The sequence below is a fragment of the Lutra lutra genome, chromosome 5 (genome assembly GCF_902655055.1).
Source record: "Lutra lutra chromosome 5, mLutLut1.2, whole genome shotgun sequence".
Classification (NCBI taxonomy): Eukaryota; Metazoa; Chordata; class Mammalia; order Carnivora; family Mustelidae; genus Lutra; species Lutra lutra.
The window spans coordinates 164,670,736-164,686,863 of NC_062282.1; the positions used below are offsets into that span (position 1 = coordinate 164,670,736).

Below are 16,128 nucleotides of genomic sequence, written 5' to 3' on the forward strand. Positions count from 1 at the left end.
GGTTAAAAACACCAAGGGCCTTCAAAGCCCTAAGTAAGTGCCATTCACTTAACTCCTGAATCTCACCTTAAGGACTGCAAGAGTATATCTCACATCTACTAAGCACAAATCACTTTAATTAAGCTAAGCCCTTTCTAGACTAGTGGGCTATCATCCCACAAAACTTTAGTTAGCAGCTAAATACCCTAGTCAACTGGCTTCAATCTACTTCTCCTGCTACAATGAAAAAAAAAAAAAAAGTTGGGAGAAGACCCGGCAGGGCTGAAGCTACTTCTTTGAATGTGCAATTCAATGTGATATTTCACCACAGAGCTTGGCAAAAAGAGGACTCAAACCCCCATTCTTCAATTTACAGTCTATTGCCTTTATCAGCCATTTTACCTATGTTCATATAGCGAAGATTATTCTCCACAAATCATAAAGACCCTTTACCTTTTATTTGGTGCATAAGCTGGAATGGTAGGTACTGCTCATAGCCTATTAATCTATGCTGAATTGGGCCAACCAAGTGCTCTGCTAGGAGATGACCAAATCTATAACGTGATTATAACTGCCTATGCATTTGTAATAATTTTCTTTATAGTAATGCCAATTATGATTGGAGGACTCAGAAACTGATTAGTACCCTTAATAATTGGCACACCTGACATAGCATTTCCACAAATAAATAATATAAGCTTTTGACTTCTGCCCCCCTCCTTTCTTCTCCTTCTAGCTTCTTCCATGGTAGAAGCAGGTGCAGGAACAGGATGAACTGTGTACCCTCCTCTAGCAGGAAATTTAACACATGCAGGAGCATCCATAGACGTAATAATCTTCTCCCTACACCTGGCAGGTGTCTCATCCATCCTAGGAACCATTAACTTTATTACTATCATTATAAACATAAACCCCTCTGCAATATCACAATATTAAACTCCTCTATTCTTATGATCTGTCCTGATCACGGCTATACTTCTCCTCTTATCATTACCAGTTCTAGCACCCGGTATTACCATAGTACTCACAGACCGAAATCTAAATACTACCTTCTCTGACCCAGATGGAGGAGGAGACCCTATTCTGTATCAACACCTATTCTGATTTTTTGGACATCCTGAATTATATAATCTAATTCTACCAGAATTTGGAATTATCTCACATGTTGTAACCTATTACTCAGGAAAAAAAAAAAAAAAGAAAGAACCATTTGGCTACATAGGAATAGCATGAGCACTGATATCTATTGGTTTCTTGGGATTTATTGTATGAGCCCATACTCATACTCATAAACACATGTTTATCATAGGAATGGATGTCGGCACATGAGCATACTTCACCTCAGCTACTATAATCATTGCAATTCCAATGGGAGTAAAAGTATTTAGCTGACTGGCCACTCTACACGGGGGGAATATTAAATGATCGCCAGCTATATTATGAGCACTAGGGTTTATTTTCTATTCACAGTGGGCGGTTTAACAGGTATTGTATGATCAAACTCATCATTAGGTATTGTTCTTCATGACACATACTACGTGGTAGCACACTTCCATTATGTCCTTTCAATGGGGGCAGTATTTGCAATCATAGGCGGATTTGTCCATTGATACCCACTGATCACAGCTTACACACTAGATGATATTTGAACAAAAATCCACTTTATAATTATATTCGTGGAAGTAAATATAACATTATTTCCTCAACATTTCCTAGGCCTATCAGGCATACCTCGACGATACTCCGATTATCCAGATTCTTATACGACATGAAACATGGTGTCTTCTATGGGTTCATTTATCTCATTAACGGTAGTAATATTAATAATCCTCATAATCTGAGAAGGCTTCACATCCAAAGAAGAGATGATAATAGGAGAACTTACTTCAACAAACATTGAATGATTACATGGATACCCTCCTCCATATCACACATTCGAAGAGGCAACCTATGTACTACCAAAACAAGAAAGGAAGGAATCAAACCCCCTAGAATTGGTTTCAAGCCAATATCATAACCAGTATGTCTTTCTTGATAAAGAGATATTAGTAAAAATTACATGACTTTGTCAAAGTCACATTATAGGTGGAAGTCCTATATATCTCTGGCATACCCTTTCCAAATAGGCCTTCAAGATGCAACCTCCCCTATTATAGAAGAACTATAACATGTCCATGACCATACATCAATAATCATATACTTAATCAGCTCTCTTGTTCTCTACATCAGTTAATTAATACTAACTACTAAACTAACACATATCAGCACTATAGATGCTCAAGAAGTTGAAACGGTATGAACTATCCTACCTGCTATCATTTTAATTTTAATTGCTTTACCTTCACAATGAATCCTCTATATAATAGAGGAGATCAATAGTCCTTCCTTGACCACAAAAAACTATGGATCACCAATGATACTGAAGTTATGAGTACACAGATTATGAAGACCTAAACCTTGACTCCTATATAACTCCAACTCAAAAGCTAAAACCTGGAGAACAATGACAATTAGAAGTAGACCATCGAGTAGTCCTCCCAATAGAAATAATAGACTGCATACTAATTTTGGAGCCACAACGCAGCACTCTGCCTACTCAGAAGAAGAAAAAATGCCCTATGGGGTTGCCCAAATATCCCAAATGAGGTATTTGCACGGCCTCAATGACACCCCAATCCCATAGGACCACCCTGTGTACTACTGCTGTCTGACACAGACTGAGCCAAGGCCTCCCATCAGCAACCCAGACAGCTGGCCACATATCCAGCAGAACAGACTTGCCATGGCCCTAGGCCATCATCTCTACCCAACCTTAGTATCCAGGCATCTGTCCCTAGACCTTATCTCAGATGCCTGCATAGGGAGGGATCTAATACAGAAAACAGAGCTTCTCCTTCCCCATGGCAGGAAACCTTCCTGTTGGGAAGGGTGTAATACCCTCAGAGAGAGGAAAACTGCATGACCCATGAGGCCACGTGCACTCTTGAGGGCTGCCTTGGCACAAACACACATTGTGACCCTCAGCCTGAGCCCCTATTTCAAATAAGGCCCTCAGGAGCCAGAACATGTGCCCGCATATGGGTTTGACATTCTCCTAGGCCCAAATCCTAACCCAAGGTGGAGTTTTCCAGGCGCCCATACCCAGAGCCCTGTTTTGGAATCCCTCTTCTTAGGGGACCACCGAGACAGAAAACAAGGAGACTAACATCCCCCAGAATGACACCAAACTATTGGGAGCTGGGAGGTGTCTAGCCCCAGAGCCAGGAGATCCAACCTGTCTTGTTCCTAGGTGCAAATGGAAATTCGAGGTGGGGTTTCTAGGCATCCAAAAATAGAGTCCTGCTTTCAAATCTTTCCATAAGGGGACACTTGAGCCATTAAACAGGACTCCACCTGTCCCACAGGAGGAAACCTTGCTGTTAGCGACCACAAACAACCCCCAGATTGGGAAAACCTCCATGGCCTCATGAGGCCACCCATCCATTAAGGGGCCATCATGGACACAAACTCCAGCCTGAGCAAACGTCCGGCTCTCACTTCAGATGCTGGAGATCTCACCTCAGCCTCTGCAGATTGGGGCTCCTGAGCCATCTACCCTATAAATAACCCTAGCTGGTGTTTTCAGATTTTGGTCCTCACACTCCTGGTCCACAAGCCCTCCAGATTGGGAATTCTGGAGCCATAATGCAGCACTCTGCTTGCCCACCAGAAGGAAAAATGTGCCCTATGGAGTTCCACAAAAACCCCAAATGATGATAGGCCACCCTGTGCACTAGTGTTCTGTTTGCCACAGCCTGAGTAACAACCTCCTTTCAGCCACCCAGGTAGCTGACCGCCTATCCACCAGATTGGACCTGCCATGCCCCTAGGTCTTTGTGACCCTAGGCCCAAATCCTAACCCAATTTTGGGTTTCCAGACAGACATACAAAGAGCCCAGCTCCCGAATCCCTCCTTATGGGGACCGCTGAAACAGATACCAGGATTCCTTCTTTCATCCACAATGACTCCATGCAATTTGGAGTTGTGCAAAACCCCAAAAGAGGGAGGATCTTCCATGGCCCCATGAAGCCACCTCTACATTCCGCAGCCATCCTAGACACCAAAACTAGAGGCAAAATCCTGAGCTTCCACTTCACATTCGCCCTAATGTAACATCCGTAGGAACTCGCTGCAGGGTCAGCAGATCGGGTCTGCCATACCCTTAGCACTAATCCTAACCTCTGTTGGTGCTTTCATACTTCTGTCCCCAGACTCCTTCCCCATAAACCCTCCAGGCTGGATATGCCATAGCCACACCACAGAACTGTGCCTGGACTCCAGAGGGAAGCTGGGCCCTATAGAGCTTCAAGAAACCTCAAGTTGAGGAGAAACCTGCAAGCCTCTAAGGCCACCACAATTTTGGAGGATGCTCTGGACAAAAACCTTGCTGTTTGGAGCTGTGCCCAACTCCCAGATTGGGAAAACCTCCATGTCTTCATAAGGCCACCCTTACATCAGATGGCCCTCATGGATACTAACTCTAGCCTGAGCAGCCGCCTGACACTCGCCCTTATTTCAGATGCCTGTGATCTCACCTGAGCCTCTGCAGATCGGTCCTGCCATGCCCTAGGCCCCAACCCTAACCGTAGCTTGTGTTTTCAGTCTTCTGTCTCCAGAGGCCTGGTGCACAAGCCCTCCACACTGGGAATTCTGGAGCCCAAACACAGCACACTGCCTGATTTCAGAAGGCAAAAAGTGGTCTATGTGATGGCACAAAAAACCCAAATGAGGATCAACCTTCATGGCCCTCAATGGCACTGCAATTTCATCAGCCGCCCTGTGCACTAATGTTCTGTCTGCCACAGCCTGAGCCCCGAACCCCTGTCAGCCACCCAGGTAGCTGGCCATCTATCCACCAGATCAGATATGCCATGCCCCTAGGCCATCATCTCTATGCACCTGGGTTCATAGGCATGTCCACAGAGGCCTAGTCTAAATTCCCTGCATTGGGAGGAACATGATCCAGGAAATGAAGTTCTCCTGCCCCCAGTAGGAAACCTTACTATTGGGATGTGTGTAAAACCCTCAGAGTATGAGAAACCTGCATGGCCCATCAGGGCCCTCCCATGGTTGAGGGCCGCCCTTGGCAACAACCTGCATTGTGACCCTCAGCCTGAGCCATGTTTTCAACTAAGTCACCTTTGGTAGCTCGAACTAGAGCCAACATCTGAGGCCTTCGTGACCCTAGGCCCAAATCCTAACCCAAGTTTGGGTTTCCAGACACCCATACACAGAGCCCTGCTCTCAAAGCCCTCCTAATGTGGACGCCTGAGTCAGAAAACAGGATTCCTCCTTTCCCCCACAATGACACAATGCTATTTGTAGCTGTGCAAAACCCTCAAAGAGGGAGAATCTCCATGGCCCCATTAGGGCACTCATACATTACTCGGCCATGCTAGACACAAAAAGCAGAGGTTAAAGCCTAAGTTTCCACCTCACACTCACCCTAATTTCAGATCCTGAGGGGCTCACCTCAGGGTGTGCAGATCAGGTCTGCCATACCCTCGACCCTAATCCTAAACCAAGTTTGTGTTTTCAGACTTCTGTCCCCAGAGTCCTGCCCCACAAACCCTCCAGCCTGAGTATTCCGTAGCCACATCACAGGACTCTGCCTACCCTCCAGAAGGAAGCTGGGCCATTTAGAGCTTCATGAAACCTCAAGAATAGGAGAAACCTACAAGAGCCCTGAGGCCACCCAAATTTCATAGGATGCTCTGGACAAAAATGCACATCTGATACATCCTGAGCAACTACCTCCCGTCACACACCCAGATGGATGGCCCCAGAGAGAGAAGATTGAACCTAACAGACCCTAGGCTCTAATCTGTACCCTCTCTTAGGTTGTCAGGCACGTGTCCCCAGAGGCCTTCTCTCGAATACCAACAGTTGGGGCATCCTGAGACACAGAACACAACACCTCCTGTCTCCAGAAGGAAATCTTGCTATTTGGAGCTGTGTCACAACCTCAGGGTAGTAGAATCCTGAATGGCCCCTGAGGCCAATGCCACATTCGAAGGTCGCCCTGAACACAAACTGCATTGTGACCCTCAACATGAGACACCTTTTCAACTCAGCCCCCTGGGTAGCACACCCCAGAGCCAGCAGATATGACCTACCATGTCTCTCATCTCCAATGGGAACCCTAGGTGGGTTTTTCAGGCATCCATATGTAGAGCCTGCTCTTGAATCTTTCCATATGGGGGAGCATTGAGCCATCAAACAGCACTCCCCCTGTCGAGGAATGGAATCTTGCTGTTTGGAGCTGTCCAACCCCGAGACTGGGAAAATTCCATGGCCTCATGAGGCCACCGGTACATTAGGCAGCCCGCATGGACAAAAACTCAGCCTGAGCATATGACTGACACTCGGCCTTATATTAGATGTCAGTGACTTCACCTCAGCCTCCCCAGGATGGGCCTGCAATGCCCCAGAGTCCTGCTGCATATGCCCTCCAGATTGGGAATTCTGGAGCCCCAACACAGCACTCTGTCTGCCTTTCAGAAGGCAGAAGTGGCCTATTGGACTGCATAAAATCCGCAAATGAGGATCAACCTGCATGGCCCTCGAGGGCACCTCAATTTCATAGACCGCCCTGTGCTCTAATGTGCTGTCTGCCACAGTCTGAGCCCAGACCTCCTGTCAGACACCCAGAAAGCTGGCTACATATCCAGGAGCTAGGACCTGCCATGGCCCTAGGCTATCATCTCTACCCAATATGGGTTTATAGGCATCTATCCCCCGAGGTCTGGTATCAAATCCTACATACGGGGGACCCTGATCCACAAAACAGAAGTCCTGTTGCCCTGTAGCAAGAAACCTTGCCATTGGGATGGGTTAAAACCCTCAGAGTATGGGAACACTTCCTGGCTCCTGAGGCCCCACCCACTGTTGAGGGTCGCTCTGGGAACAAACCAACATTGTGGCCCCCAGCCTGAGCCACGTTTTCAACTAAGCCCCCTCTGTTAGTTGACTTAGAGCCAGCATATGAGGCCTGCTGTGACCCTAGGCCCAAATCCTAACCCAAGGTTGGGTTTGCAGGCACCCACACATAGAGTCCTGCTCTCGAATCCCTCCTTATGGGCACCCCTGAATCAGAAAACAAGATTCCTCATTTCCCCCACAATGACACCATGTTTTTTTGAGTTAGGATAAATCCCAAAGATGTAGAATCTTCCATGGACCCATGAGGGCCACCCCTACATTCCGTGGCCATCCTACACACAAAAACCAGAGGCAAAAGCCTGAGCTTACACTTCACACTCACCCTAATTTCAGATCATGTGGGGCTCGCCTCAGTGTCTGTACATCGGGCCTGCCATACTCTGGGCCCAAATCCTAACCCTAGTTGCCATTTTCAGACTTCTGTTCCCAGAGTCCTGGCCCACAAACCCTCCCGCCTGGGTATTTCATAGCCACGCAACGGAACTGTACGTGCCTTCCAGAAGGAAGCTGGATGCTTTAAAGCTTCAAGAAACCTCAAGAATAGGAGAAACATGCAAGGTCCCTGAAGCCACCCTCAATTCATAGGACACCCTGGACAAAAATGCGCAATCTGACACACCATGAGCAACTCCTTCCCATCAGACACTGAGGTAGATGGCCCCAGAGAGAAGATTGAACCTGATATGCTTCCTAGGTTCTCATCTGTACCCTAGTTTAGGTTTTCAGGTATCTGTCCCCAGAGGTCTGGATACAAATACCAACAATTGGGGGATCCCTGAGCCAAAGAACCCAACACCTCCTGGCCTCATCAGAAACCTTGCTATTTGGAGCTGTGTCAAACCCTCAGGGTAGTAGAATCCTGCATGGGCCCTGAGGCGACCACCGCATTCGAAGGTGACGCTGGACACAAACCCGCATTGTGACCCTCAGCATGAGACTTCTTTCCAAAACAGACCCCTGGGTCGCTCGTCCCAGAGCCAGCAGGTAGGACCTGCCATGTCCCTCGGCACCAATGGGAACCCTAGATGGGGTTTTCAGGCATCCGTACGTAGACTCTGTTCACGAATCTTTCCATACGGGGGCCCTTGAGCCATCAAACAGCACTCCCACTGTCCTGGAGAAGGAAACTGCTGTTAAAACCTGAGCCTAACTCCCAGATTGGGAAAAATTCCATGTCCTAATGAGGCCACCCCTACATCATGCAGCCCTCATGGACACAAACTCCAGCCTGAGCAAATGTCTGACACCCCACCCCCTTATTTCAGATGCTTGTGATCTCGCCTCAGCTTCTACAGATCGGGACTGCCATGCCCTAGGCCCTAACCTAATCCTAGCTTGTGTTTCCAGTCTTCCACCCCCAGAGTCCTGGGGCATAAGCTCTCCACACTGGGAATTCTGGAGCCCCAACACAGCACTCTGCTTGCCTTTCAGAAGGCAAAATTGGCATATGGGACTGCACAGAAACCTCAAATGAGGATCAACCTGCACTGCCCTCAACGGCACTGAAATTCATAGGCCGTCCTGTGCACTAATGTTCTATCTGCCCCAGCCTGAGCCCCGACGTTCCTGTCAGCCACCCAGATAGTTGGCCACATATCCAGAAGATGGGACCTGCCATGGCCCAAGGCCGTCATGTCTACCCAACCTTAGTATTCAGGCATCTGTCCCCAGACCTTAGTTCAAATCCCTGACTATGGGGGAAACTCATGCACAAAAGAGTACTCCTCCTCCTTCCCAATGGCAGGAAAACTTTCTGTTGGGACTGGTGTCCAACCCTCTGAGTGGGATTCCCCTGCATGGCCCATGAGGCCATGAACCCTCATGAGGGCCACGCTGGGCACAAACACACATTGTAACCCTCAGCCTGAGCCCATTTTCAAACAAGCCCACTCAGTAGCTGGACCAGGAGCCCAAATACTGGGCCATGGTGCCAAACCTCAAGGACCAAAACCTAACCCTCAGTGGGGTTTTCCCAGCTCCCGGGACCCAGAGGCTGTCTCTGGAATCCCTGTTTTGGGGGGACCCCTGAGACAGAAAACAGGACTCTTCCCTTCTCCCAGAATGACACCAATCTATTGGGAGACAGGCATAATCCCAAAGATGGAGAATCATCCATGGCCCCACGAGGCCACCACAACATTACCCAGCCATCGTATACACACAGTCCAAAGACAAAATCCTGAGCTACCGCCTCCCACTCGGCCTAATTTCTGATCCTATGGAGCTCCCCTCAGGGGCTGCAGATCGGGCCTGCCATCACCTCGGCCCTAACCCTAAACCAAATTTGTGTTTGCAGACTTCTGTCCCCAAAGTACTGGCCCACATTCCCTCCAGGATGGGACATCCAGAGTCACACCACAGGACTGTGCCTGCCCTCCTGAAGGAAACTCTGTCCATCTCCATTGTCCAAAACCTAAGGATTAGGAGAAACCTGCAAGGCCCCCGAGCCAACGCCAATTTCATAGGCCACTCTGGACAAAAATGTGCACTCTGACTCAACCTGAGCACCTACCTCCAGGCAGACACGCAGGTAAATGGCCCAGAGTCAGGAGATCGAACCTTGACATACCCCAGGACCTCATCGGAAACCTAGCTTAGGTTTGCAGGCATCTGTCCCCAGAGGCCTGTTCTCAAACACCAACATATGGTCTAACATGTGGTCCCTGAACCACAAAACAGCACACCTCCTTTCCCCAGAAGGAAACCTTGCTCATGGGAGCTGTGTCAAACCCTCGGGGTAGGAGAATCCTGCATGGCCCCTGAGCCACCTCCACATTCTAAGGTCTCCTAGGACACAAACCACCATTGTGACCCATCAGCATGAGACTTCATGTCAACTCAGCCCCCTTGGAACTTCGCCCCAGAGCCACCAGATCGAACCTGCCATGTTCCTCGGCTGCAGTAATAATGTGAGGAGGGCTTGCCAGGCATCGATGCAGAGAACTGTGCTATCAAATCTTTCCACATGGGGACCCTGGAGCCATCAAAAAGGACTCCCCCTGTCCCACAGAAGGAAACATTGCTGTTTGGAGCAGCACACAAGGACCATGGCCTCTTGAGGCCACCCCTCCATTAATCGGCCATCCTGGACACAAACTCTAGCATGAGGAAATGGCTGGCACTCGCCCTTACCCAGATGCTGGAGATCTCGAATCAGCTGATGCATGTTAGGGCCGATTTAATATTAAAACCTGTTTAAGTATTAGGGCCTGCTTAACCAGAGCGACTCCATATTGCCTAGGTAACCATATTGTTGTTTACATCCACGGACTTCATTCACAGAATAAATGCCCCAGTAGTTCCTGGTATTGGTTCTGGGTATCAATTCCGGGGGTAAAAGCTCTAAAAATAGAAGCCACCTACCTTGAGGTCTGCAGTAATGCTTTATAAAACCAGCCTATGAGATCGGGATGGGGTCGCTCTCTTGGGGGGTGGCCCCAGCCGGTCAGTCTGACTTCTAATGCTTGGCATAGAATAAAGCTTTGCATAACTTTCCCATTGTCTCAGGATCCTACTGATGCCCGTTCAGTCTAACTTCTAATGCTTGGCACAGAATAAGACTTTGCTAAACTTCAACTTCGTCTCAGTCTTGTTCCTTTGATAATGGACCCCATCACTGCACATTAGAAATGCTATGGCCTCGGCCCTGAACCTAACCCTAGCTTCTGTATTCAGACTTCCGTCCTCACACTCCTGGCCCACAAGCCCTCCATATTGGGAATTCTGGAGCCACACACAGCCTTCTGCCTGCCCACCAGAAAGAAGTAGTGCCCTATGGGTCTGCCCAGAAACCCCACATGAGGATCAACCTGCATGGCCCTCAATGGCACTCCAATATCATAGGCCGCCCTGTGCACTAATGCTCTGTCTGACACAGACTGAGAACTCGACCTCTGTCAGCCACCCAGACGGCAGGGCCCCATATCCTGCAGGTGGGAACTGCCTTGGTCGGAGGCCTTCATCTTGACCCAACCTGCGTATTCAGGCATCTGTCCCCAGACCTTAGCTCAAATCCCTGCCTGTCGGAGAACCTGAAGCACAAAAGAGTACTACTCATTTGCCCATGGAAGGAACCCTGGCTGTTGGGATGGGTGTCCAACCCTCAGAGTGGGAGCCAGCTACATAGCCCATGAGACCACGCCCACTCATGAGGGCCGACCTGGGCACAAACAGGCATTGTGACCCTCAGCCTGAGGACATTTCCAAACAAGTCCCCTCAGGAGCTGGACCAGGAGCCCGATACTGGGCCTGCAAAACACCTAGGCGTAAATCCTATCCCTCCAGGGGGGTTTCCAAGCACCTGGACTCAGAGCCCGTCTCTGGAATCCCTGTTTTGGGGGGAACACTGAGAGGGAAAACAGGACTCTTCATTTCTCACAGAATGACACCAAACTCTTGGGAGCTGGGCATAATCCCCAGAAAAGGAGAATATTCCATGGCCCCAGGAGGCCACCCTACATTCCGAGACCATCTTAGACACACAATCCAGAGACAAAAGCCTGAGCAATCACGTCCCACTCGCCCTTATTTCAGGTCCCAAGCACCTCCCCTCAGGGTCTACAGATCGGCCTGCCATCACCTCGCCCCTAAATGTAACCCGAGTTTGTGTCTGAACTTTTGTTCCCAAAGCCCTGGCCCACATGACCTCCACCATGGGACCTGCAGCCAAACCGCAGGACTGTGCCTGCCCTCCCAAAGGAAAGTCTGCCTGTCACAGTTGCCCAAACCCTCCAGATTAGGAGAAACCTGCAAGGCCCCTGAGTTCACCCCAATTTCCTAGGCCGCTCTGGACAAAAATACACACTGTGACACAACCTGAGCACCCACCTCCAGGCACACACCCATGTAATTGGGCCTACAGATTTACACTGACATGCCCCTAGGACCTAATCAGAACCGTAGCTTAGGTTTAGACAGGCTTAGGCTTAGTCAGACCCTCATCTGTCCCCAGAGGCCTGTTCTCAAATACGAACATATGGTCCAATATGTGCTCCCTGAGCCACAAAAGAGAATACCTCCTCTCCTCAGAAGGAAACCTTGCTCTTGGCAACTGTGTCAAACCTTCAGTGTAGGAGAATCCTACATGGCCCCTGAGTCACCATCCACATTCCAAGGTCTCCTTGGACACAAACCAGCATTGTGACCCATCAGCATGAGACTCCATGTCAAATCAGCCCCCTTGGTACTTCACGCCAGAGCCACCAGATTGAACCTGTCATGTTCCTAGGCTGCAATCATAACGTGAGGTGGGCTTTCCAGTCATCCATGCAGAGAGCTCTGCTCTCCAATCTTTCCATACGGGGGACCCTGGAACCATCAAACAGGACTCGCCTGTCCCACAGAAGGGAACCTTGCTGTTTGGAGCAGCTCACAAGCCCTAGCGTGGGAAAACCTCCATGGTATCATGAGGCCACCCCTCCATTAGTGGGCCATCATGGACACAAACTCTAGCGTGAGCGAATGGCTGGCACTCGCCCTTACCCAGATGCTGGAGATATCCAATCAGCCACTGCAAATTGGAACTGCCATGCCCTCAGCCCTGAACCTAACCCGAGCTTGTGTTTTCAGGCTTCTGTCCTCACACCCTGGCCCAGAAGACCTCCAGACTGGGAATTCTAGAACCACAATACAGGATTCCATGTGCTCATCAGAAAGAAGTGCCATATGGGGCTGCACAGAAACCCCACATGAGGATAAACCTGCAAGGCCCTCGACCGCACACCAATTTCTTAGGCTGCCCTGTGCACTAATCCTCAGTCTGACAAAGCCTGAGCCCTGACTTCTGTCAGCCACCCAAATAGCTGGCCACATGCCAGTAGATGGGACCTGCCATGAACCTGAGGATGTCACCTCTACCCGACCTGGATATTCAGGCATCTGTCCCCAGACCTTATCTCAAAACCTACCTATGGGGGAACGTGATGCACAAAAGAGTACTGCTCCTTCCCCATGGCAGGAAACCTTGCTGTTGGGATGGGTGTCATACTTGCAGAGTAGGAGAATCCTGCATGGCCCCTGAGTCTCCTGCCACATTCCAAGGTCTCCATGGACACAAACCTGCATTATGACCCATCAGTCATGGTAGTCTATTTCAAATCAACCAACTGGGGAGTTCACCCCAATCCAGCAGATCGATATGCCTTGTCTCCTAGGAGTCAATGGGAAGGGGAGGTGGGGTTTCCAGGCATCCATCCTTAGAGCCGTGCTCTGGAATCATTTGTATGGGGCAGCCTTGAGCCATCCAACAGGAATCGCCTGTCCTGCAGAAGGAAAATTGCTGTTTGGAGCAGCTTACAACCTCCACAGTGAGAAAAACTCCATGGACTCATGAGGCCACTCCTCCATTCAGGGGCCATCAAGGTCGCAAACTCCAGCCTGAGCAACCGTCTGATACTTGCCCTTACTTCAGATGCGGAAGATCTCGATGTAGCCTCTTCGAGTGGGCCTGTCATGCCCTCAGCCCAAAACCTTACCCTAGTTGGGTTTTCAGACCTCTGTCCTCACACTTGTGGCCCACAAGCCCTCCAGATTGGGAATTCTGGAGCTAGCACTCTGCCTGTGCACCGGAAAAACAAATGTGCTCTATGGAATTGCCCAGAAACCCCATATGAGGATCAATCTGCAGGCCCTCGAACACACCCCAATTTCCTTGGCCACCCTGTGCACTAATGCTTTGGCTGACACACCCTGAGCCCAGACCCATTAGACACCCAGACAGTTGGCCTCATATCCAGCAGATCGAACCTGCCATGGCCCTTGGCTGTCATATCTTCCCAACCTGGGTTTTCAGGCATCTGTCCCTAGACCTTATCTCAAATCCCTGCACATGGGGAACCTGATGGACAAAACAGATCTCCTCCCCCCTCCCCCCGTGGCAAGAAACCTTACTGTTGGGATGGGTGTCAAAATCAAGCCTTCTGAGTAGGAGAAAACTGCAGTGGCCCATTAGGCCACACCCATACTTGAGGGCTGCCTTGGGCACAAACACGCCTTGTGACCTTCAGGATGAGCCGTGATTTCAAATGAGGCCTCTCGGTAGTGGACCAAGTACACGCATATTGGGCTTGCCATGCCACTAGGCCCCAATCCTAACCAAAGTTGGGGTCTACAGTCGCCCATACCTGCGGTTCTGCTCTGGAATCCCACATTTGGAGGGATCCCTGAGACAGAACAGGACTCATCCCTTCCCACAGAATGACACCAAACTAACGGGAGCCCAGCCAAATCCCAGATAGGGAGAATCATCCATGGCTCATGAGGCCACCCCTCCATTCCATGGCCATCCTTGATACCAAATCCAAAGACCAAAGCCTGAGCTGCACCTCAGACTAGCCCTTAAATCATATCCCGAGGAGCTCCCCTCTTGGTCTGTAGAAGGGACTTGCCATACCCTCAGTCCAAAACCTTCATGAGTTTCTGTTTTCAGAATTCTGTCCGCACAAGCCCTGGCCTACACACCCTCCAGGCTGGGGCCTCGGGAGCCACACTGCAGGGTGCTGCCTGCCCTCTTAAAGAAAATTGTGCCCATTACATTGGCCACAACCTTACAGTTTGGGAGAAACCTACAAGGTCCTGAGTACATCCCAATTGTGTAGTGTGCCCTGGACCAAAAGGTACTTTCTGACACAACTTGAGCAACCACCTCCCCTCAGACTCGCAGACAGATGTCCCCAGAGACAGAAGATTGAACCGGATAGGCCCCTAGGCCCTAAGCTGAACCCTAGCATAGGTTTGCAGACATTTCTCCTCAGAGGCCTGGTTTTGAATACCAGCATATGGGGGTTTCCTGAGGCACCAAACAGAAAACCTCTCGTCTACAGATGGGAACCTTACTATGTGGAGCTGTGTCAAACCCTCCAGGTAGGAGAGTCGTGCTGAGCCGATGAGCCACCACTACAAGGTCTCCATGGACACAAACCCACGTTAGGGCTTATCGGCATGAGAGTCCATTTGAAATCAGGCCCCAGGGGAGCTTGCAGCAGAGCCAGCAGATCAAATCTACCTTGTGCCTAGGAACTAATTGGAATTCGAGGTGGGTTTTCCAGGCACCATCCTTACAGACTTGCTCTTGAATCTTTCCATATTGGGCAGCCTTGAGCTGTCCTACAAGACTCGCTTGTACCACAGAAGGAAACCTTGCGGTTTGGAGCAGCTTACAAACCAAAGAGTGGGAAAACTTCCATGGCCTCATGAGGCCACACCTTCATTCAGGGCCCTTCATAGTCACAAACTCCAGCCTGAGCCAATGTATGATACTCTGTCCCCAGAGACAGAATATTGATCCAGACTTGCCCCAAGTCACTAATCTGAACCCTAGCTTTGGTTTCCAGTATCACTCCTCAGAGGCATGTTTTTGAATACAAGAATTTGGGGGATACTTCAGACACAAAACAGACCACCTCTCATCTCACATGGGAAGCTTGCTATTTGGAGCTGTGTAAAACCCTCCGGGTACAAGAATCCTGCAAAGTACCTGAGCCAAGGCCACTATCTCAGGTCTCTCTGGACACAAACCAGCATTGTAATGCGTCAGAATGAGTCTCCCTCTAAACTCAGTCCCCTTAGCACTTCGCCCCAGAGCCAGGAGATCTAAGCAGTCATGTACCTCAGCTTCAATGGAAACGCAATGTGGGCATTCCATGTGGAGAGTTCTGCTATCCAATCCTTGAATATAGGAGACCCTGGAGCCATCTAACTGGACTCTCTCTGTCCTGCAGAAGGAAGCCTTGCTGTTTGGACCAGCTCAAATGCCCCAGCGTGGGTAAACCTCCATAGCCTCAAGGGGCCACAAATCCATTCAATGGTCATCATGGACACAAACTCCAGCGTGAGCGGACATCTGCCCTTCGCCTTCACTCAAGTCCTGGAGATATCGAATCCGCCACTGGAAATTGGAACTGCGGTGGGCTCGGCACTGAACTTAACCATAGCTTGTGTTTTCAGACTTCCGTCCTCACATTCCTGGACAATAAGACCTCCATATTGGGAATTCTAGAGCCACACACAGACTTCTGCCTGCCCACCAGAAAGAAGAAGTGCCCTATGGGTCAGCCCAGAAACCCCACATGAGGATCCACCTGCACGGCCCTTGACGGAACCCTAATATCATACGCCGTCCTTTGCACTAATGGTCTGTCTGACACAGCCTGAGCCCAGACCTCCTGTCA

The 16,128-nt window shown here is 49.7% G+C and overlaps 1 pseudogene; it reads left to right on the top strand.

Annotated features, from left to right (window-relative positions):
- Positions 1-383: 383 nt before the first annotated feature.
- LOC125100400 (cytochrome c oxidase subunit 1-like) lies at positions 384-2,079 on the top strand (annotated as a pseudogene).
- The last annotated feature ends 14,049 nt before the right edge of the window (positions 2,080-16,128 follow it).